At 35.7% G+C, this 18,147-nt stretch overlaps 1 protein-coding gene across 4 annotated transcripts in view; it reads left to right on the forward strand.

Moving 5' to 3' along the window:
• HnRNP-K (Heterogeneous nuclear ribonucleoprotein K) overlaps nt 1–18,147 on the forward strand; it is a 105,371-nt gene that overhangs the window by 44,258 nt on the left and 42,966 nt on the right. The window contains exon 1 of one of the 4 annotated variants that reach the window (XM_066283128.1): nt 14,293–14,493. The exons of 2 other annotated variants lie outside the window; for them this stretch is intronic. The gene's annotated coding sequence lies outside the window, so the exon portion shown is untranslated. Of the gene's footprint in view, nt 1–14,292; nt 14,494–18,147 lie in introns of those variants that run through there. One more of the 4 variants, XM_066283130.1, reaches the window with a different exon arrangement.

Raw genomic sequence — 18,147 nt, forward strand, 5'->3', positions numbered from 1 at the left:
TTATAATTAAATTTATACAGCGTGTCTACGTAATTTGCGATGATATAGGAAACTTTTTTATTCTTAATTTTACGAAAAGGCGTTATTTTTCATAAAAAAATTTGCACGATTTTCAACTTAAAATGAAATAATTAGACGTTCAATTTTTACAGTCGTATAGCAACTTTCTTAAAAATATGAATTTTGCTCTAGAAAACTTTATTATTGTTAATTTCAATAATGCAAAGTTATCTCTTGATTATTGAAAGCACGATAACTCGTCTCTTATTATATTTTCATAATCAGGGCGCTATTTAAAGTGGGTAATTAATGCATATCAATTTTTGTTTTGCTAATGGGAAAAGACAAAGAGTTAATAGTGTACGTAACTATGTAGGATTATTTACTTTAGTCTTAAGTCATTCCACCATTGCCTCGGCGTCACCACCCTTTCTTTCAAAACATTTAATCCTTCTCCTACCAAATTTTCTTAATACATTCATTATCGGATTTGGAATAATTTCCTGACATCCTTCCGAAATTATTCTCCCCAAACAGTTAATATCTTGATACGACCTGCGCTGGCACATTTGTCTTTTAAGAATCCTCATAAAAAGTTAATCCATAGGGGTTAAATCGGGAGATCTGGCAAGCCAAAAAATATTTGAATGTCTATGAGGTACTTTTCCTTTGAAACTATTTTCAAGGTATTCTCTAACAGCTAACTTACTGTGGCATGCGCCACCGTCTTGTGGGGCCTAAATTTACGGACATTCTTGTTAAGTATTTTGAAAGAGAGGCACTGGAATGGCAGAAGAATTACTTCAAACTAAAGTAAATAATGGTGAGTCGTGACATATGTTGTTAATTTTATCCTTTTTTATTAGCAAAATAATTCATTGTTACGCATTAATTACGTATTTAACTTGCGTCATTATTATGAAAACATATTAAGAAACGAAAAGTTATCATGTTTTCAATAAAAAAGAGATAAATGTTCATCATTGAAACTAACAATAACGGGATTTTCTTGAACAGAATTTATATTTTTAAGAAAGCTGTTATACGACTCCGAAAGTTGGATGTCTGATTTTTCCATTTTAAGTTTAAGAACGTGCATAACTTTTTATGAACAATACATTTTTTCCGTAAAACGAACAACAAAAAGGTTTCCCATTGGATTCCAACTTAAGTAAACGCACGGTATAATGTTATTGGTAAGCCAAGTTAAATCGTACCATTATGTGCATTTATAAGGTTCAGTGGTGGACATAAATTATACAGTGTCGTGTATTCAATTGTATTTGATATTCATATGTTTACATGTCACTCCCAACGCCTGTTAGCAAATTATCACTCTATTTCTAATTCAATAGGGGCCGCTCGTTAATCAATTTAAATTCCGCAATTCAGATTTAGAATACATACTGCCATTAAGAAAACAACAAGCTTCAACCATAAAAATTGAAGAGTAACAAAATATTTTCGTCGGTATTGTAATGAACCGTAACACCGCAGTACATGTTAGTGGTTACTCCATGGTCTCGGAATGGTGCCCCTTGACGTGTTACTCTTGGGTTTCATCAGATTTCACTTGTCACCAAATGATCTCAGTTTCTTTGCGCATTTTCTTCTATTTTCTAGCGGCAATGGTAATTTGCTTTGCAACGTTTAATCACCAATCTCTCTCAAACCGTTAATGCCTGATATTAATAAATACTAGATACATCGAGGCTATTAGAATTATTTTTAGCGTCAATATTTTTATAGTTTTCTCTCTGGGGGCCTCATTTCCTATTTGGCGCAATTTCAGACCACTGTTTATTAGTACCCGATTTCAATCAACCCAGTTTTTGCTATCAATAAAAAAGAAACGCAACATTTTCCTCCAAACCAAGTGTAAATTCTATAGCAAAAGGCGAACAATAAGCGTTTTTCACCTGTTAATGGACCGTCCATTAATCACCGTCTTCGACCTCTTCTAGAGCATATTTACCTTGTATGAACAATAGCACTTGCTTGAAAGTATCAAACAAGCGAGCTCTGTCATAATTTATCTTAAGAAATAGTAGAAGTTAAAGATATTCGATTAAGGATGACGTCTTTGTTTAGGAATCCTCGGGATGAGACGACTCGACACCATTATTCTCTCGTATGAAGAGTCTGAAGAGGTCGGATATTAATTAATTAGTCGTTAAGAGCCATTACTCCAGCATCAAATGCCATGTTTTTTAATGCGCAATGAGAAAGTTTCTTGTTCGTACAAATTTCCATTTTTCTGTTCTAATAGATAACGCTTGGACAAGATAATTTATTGTGCTGACTTAGATTCATATCAGGGACGTAAATCCTTCCAGGAAAGTATCTGGCACCGAAAATATCTCGGGTAAAATTAAATATGCGTTGCATTATCTGTATCTATGCCAGCAGGTTGCCTTTTATTCTTTAGTGTTTACCCAGCCGGAGTCAAGCCAAACTGCCTCCTGGCTCAAAATTAGCCCATATTGACATTCTATCCTGGTATCCAAACATGTGCCCTACAGGTAATTAAGCTTTGTGCCCCAAAATTCTAGTTGAATGGCGGAAAAATGTGCTTTGTTTTGTGCTTTTTCTACCCCGAGAAGTCGTCATTACTTAACATATTTATTTCTAATGCAGAGCATAGTCACCACACTAAAGCGACTCTCAGTAGAGGAAATTTTTCTGAGATCCCGTTGGTCTAAACTTCGTTTTAACCGAAATAGCCGGGAACTGTTTGCTTTAGAAGAGGTCAAGAAATTCTCTATCTAGTTGTTGGCTAATAAGCTCTGTCTACTGAATATAATCGTAATATAATAGAAAGTTAAACTTAATTTAAGCTCTTGGCTTGCTTGCTTTTAATCGGTGGAGTTTTCGTTTTGTGAGAAAACGTATGTATAGTTCGTCTAGAAATTGTTTGTCGGTGTCAGTATAGGTTTGTGGCCGATGTGTTGCACCAACGATTGCTTATTTTCGTTTGACTTTCGACATCAGTACTAAACGTTTTATTTTCAGGTGTACGTACGCTTGTTATTGATGTCGATTTGAATTCCATCGAACTCCCTCATCAAGTAAGTTTGAATGAGAATTTGTTTCTTGTAAAGTCTCTTAAAAGAGCGAACGAAGACTGGCCTAAAACTTTTTTAATGCTAAAAATGCACGTCTTTAAGAAGATAATTAAAAAAAAAACTACTAAGTACAGTAAAAGTCGAATATAACGACGGCGAGGGGACCGAGTAAAAAGGGTCGTTATTTCCGGTCTTCGTTGCATCAAGACTTTTTTATAATTAAAGAAACATGAAAAAAACAAAAAAAAATCATTTAAAAAATTTTAAACTAACAAATTATGAAACGTATATAATTTAATATCATTTCCAACTTATTTGTATATACATACGTAGAGTAAAAACATTATTTAGTAAAATATTCTGCAATTTTTGTTTGCTTTTCACAGCGTAATTTAAAATAAATCAATTACATTTTTTTCCTCTACGGGATTAATTTCGTTCAAAAGCCTTTTGTCGTCGGAACAACTGTACAGCTCAAAGCTGTTCAGGGTTTTTATAGATTGTACGGCTTTAACAAATAATAGTGGCACTGGGTTCAACACCCTAAGAGTCTTCATCACTTTCATCTTGGATTTCTTGAATGGTGAGCATTTCGTTTGCAATTTGCTCTTTAGATAAAGCATTGTTTGTTTCCCAGCGAAGGTCAAAATTTGCAAAATCGGTCCATAACTTATGTGACAATATAAGGTTTTCTTCCATCATAGCTAGAGACATATCATTTTCTTTATAAAAAATTATTATTCATCCTTCCTGCTGCCTCAGCTAAAAAAGAATCGTCTTCAAAGTTGACAGTTACTGGAGCTAGTTGCAAACCTGCAGGTCTAAAACAATTCGTGGTTGTTCGGGGTGATGCTTTTGGATGTTCCATGATTTAGAAATTATTGATATTACATCCAAAAGATTGATAGCACACTCCTTATTGTGCTGTTCGTTTCCAATAATGTTCATTAGCTGGAGATTTTCAAAATAAACTTTTGTTGGTTTCATGATACCTTGCTTAACCGGCTGCAGAAATGATGTGGTATTTGGTGGAAGATATTGAACGTAAATATTCTCCAAATTTGACATTTTTATGTGCACTGGACACTACCACGAATATTTTTTTAAAATTTATTGCAACGTCCCAGCTTTGTAATATTTTTATGAATACGTCTCATGTCATTCAGGTTTTCAGTAGATATGTAGGACACTGGTACCGACTTAATATTCTTTAACCACTAAGGGTTTTTTGATCTTGTCATATTGGGAGGAACAAAAGAATAATCCTTTCTTTGGACATTTTCCACCTGTACACACCTCTCCTTTAAATATCAGTGTTTTGTTCAAACCCATTTTGCAGAAAAGAACCTGTTTCATCTGCGCTAAGAATCTCGTCATTTTGGTCATTTTTTGCAATTTTCTAGGATTTGTCTCTAAAACCGCTAAAGGCACTGCTTTTTGAAGATGTCGGCCACTCTTTGAACGGCTTCTCAAAGACTCTCGACAATGTCGGCTTTATACAATAGTTATTATACTTCGAGTATATTTAGTATCGTCGCTGTACTCCGCTTGTAAACAACTAAAAATGTCTTTTTTTGTAAACGTTAAAAGCGGCTTTTTTCCAATGGGGTAAATGCAAATTCAACCAAATGTGCCGATTTCCGTCGCTATATACGGTTTGTCTTTATAGCCGGCGTCGTTATTTGCACCTTTCACTGTATGTACTTTTGGATTGTACGGAAAGTAATCTTTTGCCATCGGGTAAAGTTAACAAGTCATGCGTAGTTGGTATTTTTGCGCTGTCAAACTGAGTCTACTGAGTCACAGAAAATATAGGATAAATCAGTGTTATTTTCTTAAAAGTAGACATTCATCTCCTCGAGTGAGCTTCAATCGCAGATTCGTTAAAAGATTATAAGACATAATACATTTAGAACGTATTTAATTGAAACGTGAGCTTAAAAAAAAAACAAGGAAAACAGCAAATAAGTTTTTCACCATCCCTTATATTGAGAAATGAAGTTTTCTAGAAAATTAGGAGGAAGATGTCAGTCGGGTGAAAACTAACTTGTTTTTCTCTGGAAATTTGACCGAGATGTTCAGAGAAATACACGATATACATACATATAAAGTTTTTCGAAAATTTTTGAAAATCAAAGGCGCGATTATACAAATAAGTCTTAAGCTGTGCTCAACATAAACTTTAGCCGATTTCAGTCTGCCATATACGAATAACGTTGCTGTTAGAAATTGAGTTAATTTGACAGCAATAGATTCCTTATAGGAAGTTAACGATTTTCGGCAAGGAATGACTTCCGAGAAAAATGTATTAAATGGATTACGTGCGTCGGAAACCCAACAGAAATCGAAATTCTGTAGAGACGGGACATGAGCTTTTTCCAAAACACACCCTCAAAAAATGCTTAGAAAGAGAGATTTTCATTTTAAAAATTGGAAAATTTTCTATTAAACGAAGTCGTTTTAAGAAAACTCAAAACCGGTAGAAATAAAATGGGATTTTTCTCGAAGTATTAGACTCGAAAAGGGCTGCCAAATTAAACTCATTTCGATCAATAAAGCATGCAAGTGAAATGAGGCAACGCTAAGGAAAATCAATCGCGCACGAATCGAAAGTGCATTATTTTTCAATGGAAACGATTTTTCAGATGAAACTATGTTTGCAGCGAATTTTTCAGATTTATTCGTCTCTAAAATTTCAGAATTTTGATTCTCGTAAGATTTGCTCACTCATCGAAGTCATAGACAAGTACCTTGGACCAGATCGAATATTCGTCCAGCATCAAACTGAATCAAATTCTTTTCTCGGTACTAACGGATATCTTTGAAATCATTCAAGTTTTTCTGCGAACTTTCTTTTTTTTTCTCTCATTCGCAGAGAATTCCGACTCTGCTCCTGCAGCGACATGTTTATTCTGCAGCTCCGGATGTAAACGTAGTCAGGTAGCTCGGCAAACGCCGGCTATATACAACAGGCTTGAACTTTATGCTTATTGCTTATAGTATTTCGCATTCCTTATTGTTCTTGGCGCAGCTACAGGTACATAGCACATAACATACCTGATGTCCTGAAAATGAAACCATAACAGCGAGTCACTTAAGTTGTTGGTTAGAACTTCGCGATATCCGCGTCTCATATACAAATTATGTTGGAACCTGAAAAAGTTTGAAATTTACAGTTTCAATATTAAATATAAGTAAAAGCCTATAGCGTGTTAAAGAGGTGCTTAAATCATTAAAATTTTGTATGTTTATAGCGAAAGGTCAGTGCTGATTAGATAATAATTATAAGGCTAGAACAAGCAAAAAAAAATCATGCGACCTTGGGGCGTTTTACTTTTGATTCCATATACAGAAAACGAGTATTTCGTTTACCTACTATTCAGCCTGAGTTATCACATCTTAAATCACTAATTCCCTCGTTAAATGCATGATTTCATTGGCCTTAATTGGGCGTGTTGCGCAATCTTTTGATCGTCGTGAGTTGAAAGAATTACGTTCTTCTTCATCAGTGGATTTTATGTCGTCTGCGAGACAAAAGAGGCCCATCTCCGATATTTACATAAAAGTCAGAAATAATACAGAAGAATGGTTTTATTTCCTCGATGCCGGAGGAAAATGGGCAGATTTTGTTTCATGGGAAGGTCATAAACGATACGAAATAAGCGAGGAATTGCGGAGAAAGGGAATGTATAGATTGTGTGAGACATCCATATTCAAATAGAATTGCGAAGTTAATACCATCAGGATAAAGGAGAGATCGAAACGTAATACTCATTTGAGGCGGAGCGATTAACGATTTGGGAAATACATTATAACACGACGATAAAATCGCTATTTTCCATTTAGGTGCGAAATGATCGCAGTGGCTAATTTTCTGTATGAACCCTACCACCGTTTGCGCACACTTCTTCATTCAATAAACTTGAAAAGAACACATTAAGTGGGCTTCGAAAATGTTCCATGAATAATAATGCCCTGTGTGTGGGATGAATATTCACTACTTTGTTTGCATGAGGACTTAACCTTGCCCTCGTGATCTATATTTTATACAACTTTATTTACTACAAGTCTTGTGGTTTCTGAGGAACTTCAGCCTCACTTTTGGGCTCATGTAGGAACTAAAAATAAAGCTTCCTGTTGTCTTCTAATATTTTCGGAGAGTACTGGAAATTAAAACAGGCGCCGATTCCTGTATTCAAATAAATTAAATTGACACAAGGTTTAGACGTAAAATGTGTCTTAGAACAGTGAATGAGACAGTTATAAATCTATTTTTCCTTTGGCTTGGATGTAGACATTTGAATGGGGAATGTAAATGTCTAGCTGGAAATTTGGAACATTTTTTTTGTGTTTAGAGCTACACAGGTTTAAGATATGTTAAAAATGGGTGGAGATGGGTTCAATTTCATTCTACAAATTCTTCAAAACTTATTTCTAGCTTTACGCTCGTTTCCGATTTTTCGGTTTTCGCACCTCTGCCCGATTTCGACCTATAAATATCGGACACTTTTCGCATATTTTGCAAATCAGTTAAGGACAACTTTGGTAATATTTTTAACTTCTTCATTGTTTAAAAATTCCTTCCGAAGTGTTTTGATAATGCTTTTCTATAATTCCGATCTATCATAAAGCCTAGCTGTTAGCGTTACTTTTGTACATTTAAAAGTTTTTAAGTCCCCGATAATTTCCCGTAAGAATTCCACTGTTTCATGAATGTTTATATATTTTGCCATCTCTACACGTTTTTTATCCATAGTTACCTAAGCACTTCAAAATTTCCACCTACAATCGCACTGTTCTAAGATCGCGGCAAGTCCATTTTCGTCTTTATTTAACTGACTCGTTTGTAAGTTTCTTGCAAAACTCAATATTTTGTGAATGCGATAACTAACTCTGATTTTTTTTTTTTTTTTTGACTTATTGCAAAATTCAGTTTTTAATCCGTGATTGAATAACAAAAATCTCTCTCAAAAAAAAATCGATTTTTGATGTTTTGATTAAACACATTTTCATAATTTGGCCGTTTCAAATTCCCAAATACTTTCGAACACACGGGCTGTAAAGGTTCCAAAAAAAAGTTTCTGAGTTTGTAAAATTCCAAGTTACAGAAAATAAAAGTTGCTAGTTGAAATTGCAATAGAAAGTTTACAATATCTCAGATGTAGCTCTCAAAAAGCATTCTACTAAGTAAGCAATATATGAGTATCGGGGACTTATTCGTAATCTAAACTAATATACGCAAACCTGTAATTTTCAAAATAAAGAATATTTGATAACTTCTGATGTTGGTATATTCCATTACAATGCTCGGATCCGTGGATGTCTGATTCTCGTAGCTGATGGGTGCATTCTCTTCTAATAATCACGTCAGAACGATCTATTAAGTCAGTCATGCAACTTAAATTGTCAACAAACACACATACGTCATTTTGTATCATTCCGAGGGAACGTTTTATTTCCTAGATTCAAGAATGCAGCCGCTGGCCTGTAAATTGTGTTGTCCGAGATTCTGGGTCAACGGCAATTGAATTGTCATGTATTAAAGTAATTTGGATTGTTTTTTAATTGTTTAATTGAAGTCTCTTTCCTCTCATCCTGTAGTCCCTAGGAAGCATCAGGAGAGTGTGTTTTTGAAATTCAGCAGAGACTGCTGGTATAATATTTATTTTAATAAGTAGTGGTAGCGTACAACATTTTCGTTTCAAAATTTCTAAATTGATATTGCTGGCGTGTCAGTGGTAAAACTAAAATTAAAATTCTTACCTCAAACAAGACGCTTTTTGTACAGCCCATAGAATTTTACATAAATAGTAGAAGCGGCTTCGTAGAACTTTTTACTTTCCCGATTTTTTTTAACCCTGTATTTTCTTTATGTCTCGAAAACTATAACTTGGCGGACATAAGTTCGTAAATTTTTGATGTATTTCCATTTATTTCAATTCACTTCTGTCAGAAGATCTGAAACACCATTATTCTTAACTAAAAAGCAACATTTCCCATTCTTGAAAACATTCATTCATGTAAATTTATGTCATGAATCATTATTTTAGGAAATGAGATACCCTGAAGTTAGGAATAATACATAATTTCCCTTTACTGTGTTCATTTATAATAGTTTTGGCCAGAAAATTAAAAGAAACACATGCATGTACGTTCTTAGTATCAACTGAAGTGAACCTTGGCGAAACCTTGGTGAAAACTTGTAAACAAACGAAAATCGGATAACATAATTTGGGTGTTTTTACATTTATTTTTCAAGTACAACACGCTCCTGAAGTTGGGCACGATCCTCCCGACTCACCCTGTATATACATATACATACATAATGCCTGTTTTTGGAACCGGAGCATGGACGTTTTGGCAATAATAAAAAATGTCAGTTAAATTAAAGCAAAATTGCGCAATTTAATGCCCCTTAATCCGCTTCAAGAGCGGAAAAATTCCGAATACTTTAGGAGGGATTTTCGTTTTTCTTAAATATTTTAAAAATTAGGAACTTCATTAGTGCTAAGATACTTTTATGGAAGGTATCGTAATTAATTTTTTTGTAGAGAAACTGGTGAAAATTTCACAAGACACAAACAAGTTTCAAAATGAAGTTAGCTTTTTTTTTTTTTTTTTACAGAGGTGGAAAACCTTCCAAAGGTACCCGGTCTTATGGACTGGCGACCGGATTATGTGGGATTCACCCCCTGAAGGGAGGTGCCTACCCACTAAAAACCCACCTCTCTTCACCGTTGTTTCCCCCCCGGAACCGCCTAAAGGCATTACTTCAGGGGAAATGAAGTTAGCTAGTGGAAGACAAAAAAAATTAAAGCCGTTCGTACAGTCATTAACAAAAATATAAACTTTCACGTACGAACCATGAGCCATTTTTAATATGTTGGCACATTTTTAAAAAATCGCTTACCTCAAAACACGCCAGTTTATGTAGTAAGTGTTAGTTCTACAATTAGTGAAATACGATAAAAGCGTTTAGTAATTATTTAAAAAAAAACTATTAATTTGAGAACTTTAGCGCCCAGTAACGACCAAACGAAGCAACGTTGGATATAGGCAAGTTTGTCTAAAACGCTTTATTCCCGGTCAAGTGTGGTACATACAGTAATTTCAAGAATACCATGTACATCTGTATAAAAGTGTTGAAATATTCTGGAGAAAAGTACTCATCCTAATCTGCAGCTTTTGGTCACAAGCCCTTCCGATACCCGTAATATTGCTTATTGAAATTTTTCCTCTGAAAAAATCCTTAGAATACAATGGACCTTCACACGATTGGCATCTGAAATTCCGAATTCCAGGACTTTGGGACCTTTCTTTCCTGCTTGTGAGGGGTAAACGCTGCAAGAGACTTCAACCCTGTTGTATAATAGCGGAAGTCAAGCTCAGAACTTGGAACAGGAGAGATTTTAAATTAAACCCTATCTGAAAGTGACAATAAAAGTTGAAACGAAATATTAAATTATTATTATTTTGGTGTTAGATAGTCATTTTATTAGTTAGAGCTGGCGTGCTCAAAGCTCACTGATTTTGCTATATGCTCCTAGCTAGGTGATTTACTCTATGCAGGGTCCGTCGTATATATATATATATATATATATATGTATAAAAATGGCAATAACTTTTTAAATAATATTTTTATTAAAAAATGTTTCAAATCAAAGTTTTAAGGCTAATTTGTTGTCACGTTTTGAAATAACTTGAACTTTTTTCTTGCCTCATGATAATCCAAAGAAGTCCAACGTTGATTTTTCAAATGCTACCCTCTGCTTCTGATTTGTTTTATGGAATCTACACATATTTACGCCTGCAGACATGTAAAATTTTATTGAAGGTAGATAAGAAAAATTTCCAAGAAAAAATCAAATTCGATTAGAAAGGCAAAAAAAAACAAGTAACTGATCATAAGAGCAGATATAAATAGACTAGTTGTAATATAGATAGAATTACATATATGTAAAATAATTGATATTTAACGTAAGCATTTGCTCAAAATGTCACCTGTCGTTATTCAAACGCAGTGGTAAATACCACTTAAATAGTAAAGTTGAACTGTACATTGATGAGTTTCAGCCAAAATACTATGGGTGGAAAAGCTCATTGCACAACAGATATGCGAAACAGGATTTTAGCACATGGAAATGAAAGGAAAAGTTATACATTTATTCAAAATGTATTAAAATGTTCTGCCAAATGGAACAGCAATGCTGCAAAATTTGTAGAAAAACTGGATACGAGTGGTGGAAAAAGAACGCCCACGTCAATAGATGATAGACTAATTCAAAAAGTGGCAAAAGTTTTTCCTTCCTTAACACCTAAACAAATAAAAACACAAATTGCAGTTAACGTGAGAACTTCCACAGTACGGAAGCAATTGGCGAAGCAAATTTACATGAGAGAAACCCAAAGAAAGTTCTTAAACTAACTGACAAACAGATCTCCAACCGCTTAACATTTAGAAGAGAATATGCCCCTTGACCTCCGTCTAGATGGAGGAATGTTTTTTGGTCAAACGAATCAGAAATTGCTCTTTTTAGTTCTTCTGGACAAAGACGATATGGTAGAAGACCGTCGCAATCTGAATAAAACTTAAAATATACCTTGAAAACTATGAAACGTAGTGCATCCTTCATAATGGTGTGGTATTGTTTCTTGTACTATAGTGTAGGTCTCATAGGTCGCAGTGAGGGGGTTATGGACCAAATTGCCTATGTTGATATCCTGGAAAATGTAATGTCTCCTTATGCCATCAGATGAATCTCTATACATGGCAGTGATTTTAAACACACCAGCACGGTAAGGACATGGATTGCTGACAATAGAATTGAGGTTTTGGAGTTGCCTATTCAATCTACGGGCCTCAACCATATTGAGCGTTTGTAGACAGATGTTAAAGAAGGAGTTTCTGCTATAAAACCAACTATAACTGAAGCTATATACATATGTGGAAAATTGCCCAGGATACTTGGAAGGCAGTTCCAGATGAGAGGTGTCGATGCTTAGTCGACTCAATGCCGCAGAGATATTAAGCCGTTGTTGCCTTAAGAGGGTGCAATACAAATTATTAATATTAGTTTGCTTAAATAAGTTCTTTCTATTTATATTTTAATACTTTTCTTGTTATTTTCTCCAACTTTTAAAAAAGACTGAAATTTTTTTGGGATATTTATTTCTAACAGAAGAATGTAAACTTTCTTTTTTTCATTGAAAAAAGGTTTTTTGCATAAGTTGTTTTGCTTTTCATTTCGTAATTAGTGAAGTTTTATGTTTCTTAGAAAAAGTAATAAATTATTGAAGTTTGTTTAAAAATAAAAGATTTTTATTAAAAAGTACCTGCACGCCGCTGTTATTTTCCACACGTATGTATGTAGCAACTGTGTGATTGAATTTCCTAAATATTCTCTTCTTATTTGGGTCCTACTTGCCCATAATATTGTGCAATGTAACAAATTTTTATTCTTATTTAACAATTATGTTGATAATAACGTTTTTCAATGCGTAGTTCGCTTGACGAATGTGTAGTTATAATGTAACTGAGGATTAAGTTCAGTTATCTACGGTTAACAACTTTATTTTTGTTAAACTTGTCGTTTGATTCTCCATTATAAAGCATTGTTTTATGAAAATTACCAGACTTAGCAATTACTCCTTGGTGGTGCATTTCATATGAAAGTAACTGTAATGGGTTTCTACGGTCCTGTGGACGAGAAAATTAGCAGGTTACACAAAATTGATCATATTCTGCAACATTTACTTCTCAACATAAAAGAGATATACGCTTCACCACAAAACCTATCCCTTGATGAAGCCCTCCTCTTTGAAGCGGTAGATTGTCATTCTAACAATATATTCCGAATAAAACGGCAAAGTATGGAATGAAATTTTATGAGCTGTGTACACTAGACGGTTTTGTTTTGATTATACTTATACGAGGTCTGACAATAAAATTCCCGGAAAAGCTCTACCGTCTGCTACATAGAGTAATTTACGTCAAACTATCGCACTTGTCGTGACTTTATACGTCTCTGCAATTGCTCTGACTAATGAAAAAATAATTAAGTTGTCAAATTACCGCATCAGTTGCATAAGACCGTTTTTTTTCTGTCGGATGCAAAAGTGTTCGAACAGTGAGTTAATGTCAAATTCTGTGTTGAATCAGGCCAAAGTGCAAGTGAAGCTTTAGAAATGCTAAGAGTTACGTATAACGAGGCTGCTGTCAAGAAGTCTGCAGTGTTTGAATGGCATAAAGGATTCCAAGAAAGACGGGGAAGCGTGAAAGATGATGGAAGGTCTGGGCGATCGAAAACTTATCGAACGTGTGAAAATGTGGAAAACGTACGGCAACTAGTGACTACGCTAGTGAGTGACAGACTAGTGAGATTTGATAGAAAGCTGAGTGCACGGGTTATTGCAGAAGAGTTAAATTTAGACAGTAAAACGGTTTTTGACCAGAGATTTAGAAATGCACAAAGTGTCTGCGAAGACGGTTTCGAGAACTTTGATTGAGGAGCAAAAGCAACTGCGGCTTGACATTTCACCTTATCTCTCTTCACCTTTAGGTGTTTTTGACACAGTAATTACTAGAGATTAAACTTGGTACTTTCAGTACGACCCAGAAACAACACACCAGAGAGCATGCAATGGAAAACAAAAAGTTCGCCAAAAACGAAGGAAAAGCTCGACCGTCACGATTACAAAGGCATTGCTTACTTTGAGTTTATTAAACGAGGGCAAACAGTAAATCAATATTTGTACTTGGACGCCCTGACCAAATTACGCAATGTTGGTCATAAAAAGGGCCCCGACCTTAGGCTGAAAAATTGGTTCCTTTTTGGCTGAGAAACAAATCGCAAAGTAGGACCATCCACCGTATTCCCCAGACCTGGCGCCACGCAACTTTTGGCCGCTCCCAGAAATGAAGAGTGCAATAAAATAACGCCGATTTTGGTGATGGATTTGCAGATAGATGCTGTGTGTATGGAGCAATACGAATCAATTTGTACCATAATTTCCAGAATGGGCATCGGCTGGAAACGGAACGAATAGTGGCGATCAAGAGCAAGAGAGCTTTTGACTTATCGCTTAGTATTAGAGACTTTTCGGTAATACCCCTTTTTCTGTTGAGGTATGTCGTTCGAACTAAAGTGACGGATGTAAATCTAGCCACTATTGTCCGTTCCTAATACCTCGTGTAATCTTAACCAGTTTTATCAAGGCAAAGTCTGAATTCTCGTTCAGTCGCCGTCGGGTTTCGTCCTAGGAAGCGAGTTTTAACGTAGAGGTATACTCGGTTTGTGTTTTCAACCAATACATTATACTGTGGCATTGTGAGTTCGAGGTTACTTACCTTTTGGCATTCGTCAGTGTGCCTAACCAACCTTCCCCCATTGGATTTTATATTTTTTTTGTATACTCACAGTGTTTACAGGTAATTACTAGATATAGAAAATTTATTCGTTACTCATTCTATAATGATAAACCCTGTTTGTTGTGTTGTTTTACATTGATACTTTGCATTGGCATTTTGATAAGGCGAGTTGTAATGTGCTTAGTATCATTTATCTTAATGGTTTTGTATAGTATACGATGTGCGTCAGTTTTATAATGAAGAACATTGAATATTGGCTTATTTAAAAAAATATATTAGGAATGGGGATGCCCTGGTCTTAGGGTGAATAAATCAATGTCCTGGTAATTTTATCAAAAGGATGATACTCATGGAAACGATGAAATAAAAGCAAGTTATCAGTCAGTTTCATGGTTTTCAGGTATAGTAAGGAATTTAATGAGTTAGTGATTCGCAATTCAATTACTTTGGTTTGCTTCAAAGATAAATTGTTGATAGAATAGAATGCAACAAAAATAATGTTTTAGTGGGAGGTTTATTTGGTCAAAAACAAGCTAAATAAAGGGCCATATACTATACGTTTAAAACTCAGTAAATTTTCATCTGCTGGGGCAAACATTAGCAATTAGTGGTGTTTTTTTTATGTTAACTGTCGAAAGTTATAATGGCAATTCCTATGTTGAATTCACCGCCAATTTTTCAAGTTCAGTGAACTGAAGATGTAGAATTTTATCTTTAGAGCTGAGGAATGTTAATCTGATGATATGTGCATTCTTCCTTCTGCGATGTGAATGATTAGTTGGTGATGTCGGCAAAAATAGAAAGTAAAAAGTGTAGAGATGTAAAGAGATTAGCAGCCATTCCTGTGTTTACTCTTCAGTAGAGATACTTGGAGAATATCCTTGTCATGAATCGTTCGGGGTGAGATATTGTGTCTTTAATGCAACACAACTGTTTAAGAATTTACAAGTGTCTTAAGACAAAAATATTCCCAAAAATAAACCAGAGATAAGCAAGTGTCGGAGTAACAAAACGTACATACAACCCACATTTTAATCAAAAATCCATGTTATGCGGTTCCAAAAACGCGATTTTACCAAAATTGGGGCTAAAAAGCTCTTTTAGATTGTTCAATGTGAATTGTTCGATTTGATGTTGTGGTATCAGCATTTCCGTCTTCGAGAAATCGAAAGTTGCATCAAATGTGTTCTTCAGATTTCGGGTTAATTATCAAATTTTCATCCATGAGGGAAAGGGAGAAATTTGTTGAGCAATTTGTCTGAACAAGTAATAGTGCCGCTCTTTGTTCACCAAATGTGATTAGCAAAGTTTGAAGAGGACAGCATCAAAAACTTCCAAGTTGATTTGCCAGGACTTGCAAGAAGCCAAACGGAGGTAATTAAAATGGACTGAACCATCCACCAACCCACGGCAATCAACAGATACTCGGCTCTACGAATACTAACCAGAGCCGTTCAAAAGTACCATGGTCTTTTCCCTCACTTGACAACCAGAGGCCACGTTCTCAAATTTCTGAAGCTGGTCGTCGCCAGACAATGACGTCATAATGACGCACGCCTTATGTTGATCAGGTTCGTAGAATGATCATTCTACGCTATTTTTAAGTCATTATCGAGACAGATCTGCTTCCGAAACTTCTGAATACGCGAAATGTGTTACGGAAAAGTCCCCCAAATGAAAATTTCAACTGCTCCGATTCCTCATGTGTTAAATATCGAGCAAAGCAGCATCAAACTGCGCCAACAATACCATGTTCTCGGTACACTATCAGGCTAATCTAGCGTAGCATCGTTTACAAGCATTAAACGAAGTTTCGTCCATGGAATCCGTAAGCTCATCAATTCCATTAGTTCGGCAATGCATTCCGTGTCACCGTGACCTGTAACAGACAAAGGATATCGATTATTGTTTAATCCCCATAAATCTAAAACGGAGCAGCCATATCGCTATCCAGGTTTATTTTAGATCAACTTAACTCCGCAGCTGTTTAAGAGCTCAAAGATTTGTTAAACTAGGATTTCAATAAATTTCCAGTTCATAGTGATTTAAGGCCAAGAGGCTGGACAATGCTGCGGTAACGATTATTAATCGGGCATAATTACGGCTATTACTTACGGATATGCAAAATACATTTATGGGAAGAGTGATTAACAACTGGGCCCGAAATTTTAAACTAATTATCGGCCTACACCTGGGCCACTTAATGGCAAAGCTGTTTATTATTCACGACTTCTTATAATGTTTAAAAAACGAGTCCATCATGTGCAATCGAGCGTGCTCTCAAGGTTGGAACTCGAAACCATGTGTGTTTGTTTATGATCTACATAATATGCTACTTTAACAGTGGATTATATTGTTGCGGGGGTGTAAGATGCAAGCTATGAGATTTCTTCCTCGTTCGAAAAACGAAGCAAACAGTGTGTCAATCTACTCGATAAACTCTCGATGATTTTCGAGTTGTTGCATTCTCTTTGTATCTCTCTGTGTCATGTTCGATTCGGTTAGTTCGGATTACAACTTTTGTGCCATTGAAATTTCCAGGAAATTATTGTTAAGTTTCCGATATTGGATGGTTTTATCTTATATCGGAAATAGATTTCGCAAACATTCGTAATACAGGGTGCGCCAAATTCGTCGCTAATATGAGAGTCTCGGCGACGGTGAGACCGTGAATTCGGTCAAAATGGAGCAAATGTGCACGTTGGGATGATGAATATTTTATCAATCGCAAAATTCCTGACACTTCCGAAGGTGTGCCAGGACAAATACTCATGTTGCAGTGTTTTTTGCACATGACTAAAAAAACGGTGCAGAATAGTACGATAAGTAGAGCACGTTAAGGCAGTTTCTACAGCAAATTAAAATTTTATGCCCAGATTTTTCTTACGAATGCTGCGTTCTGGAAAGCGAGATAGGTTGGTATAAACACCATTCAAAAAATGGCATATCTCCTATCGCTTCCCAAATGCATGATCGTTTCGGTGCCGACACTCTCCATTTTGTTTCAACCAAAAAAGTAATTGCGTACCCGATTTTCGCTTTTCATCATCGCCGTTGGGCAAATTGGAAATTAGTCCGTTCCTGTGTGCGGGACCTACCTACTAAATTCCCAACGATACGCCCGTCTCCTTTGATTTCTGAAGTACGAGCTCGTTCACCTGAAGCCTGACTCTCGCATACGGATTTTGGTAAATCTCGGATAGCGAACATTCGGCATTCGGCAAATGCCAACTATTAGTGTTCATTTGATCGCCGCAGGCGAGCAAACATTCGTGGTTCGTGGCATTATTTACCATTTCCGCCTGAGGTCGGTAAAATATGCGAAATTAAATAGGCCAGTGCAGATATTGCAAAAGACCTATGTGGGTGTATTGACATCTCGCCAATTTGACAGTCACGATACGAATAGCTTGGCAAGTACTCAATCAAGTGGCTATTATGGAGGATATCAGAAATGGCAGCGTTTGCCCATTATAGACCATTTAAATCTAGTGAATTGTGAATGCTGGAAGTTGTCGTTTATTTGGTTGATGAACAAGTACCTGGGAAAACAGCACCGATTTTGCCTGATGCGTTAAGACGGAAAAGCGGGTAAAAAATAGAAAGAGCGGAAGTTTCCGCGCGCAAGCGCGTGCGCGAAGCATCTTTCCTGCAAACTTGGGAATATAAAAATTGCATATTTGTTTTAGAGGAGAATAAAAGTTATTTAATTGA

This window comes from Euwallacea fornicatus, chromosome 6, assembly GCF_040115645.1.
Source record: "Euwallacea fornicatus isolate EFF26 chromosome 6, ASM4011564v1, whole genome shotgun sequence".
Lineage (NCBI taxonomy): Eukaryota > Metazoa > Arthropoda > Insecta > Coleoptera > Curculionidae > Euwallacea > Euwallacea fornicatus.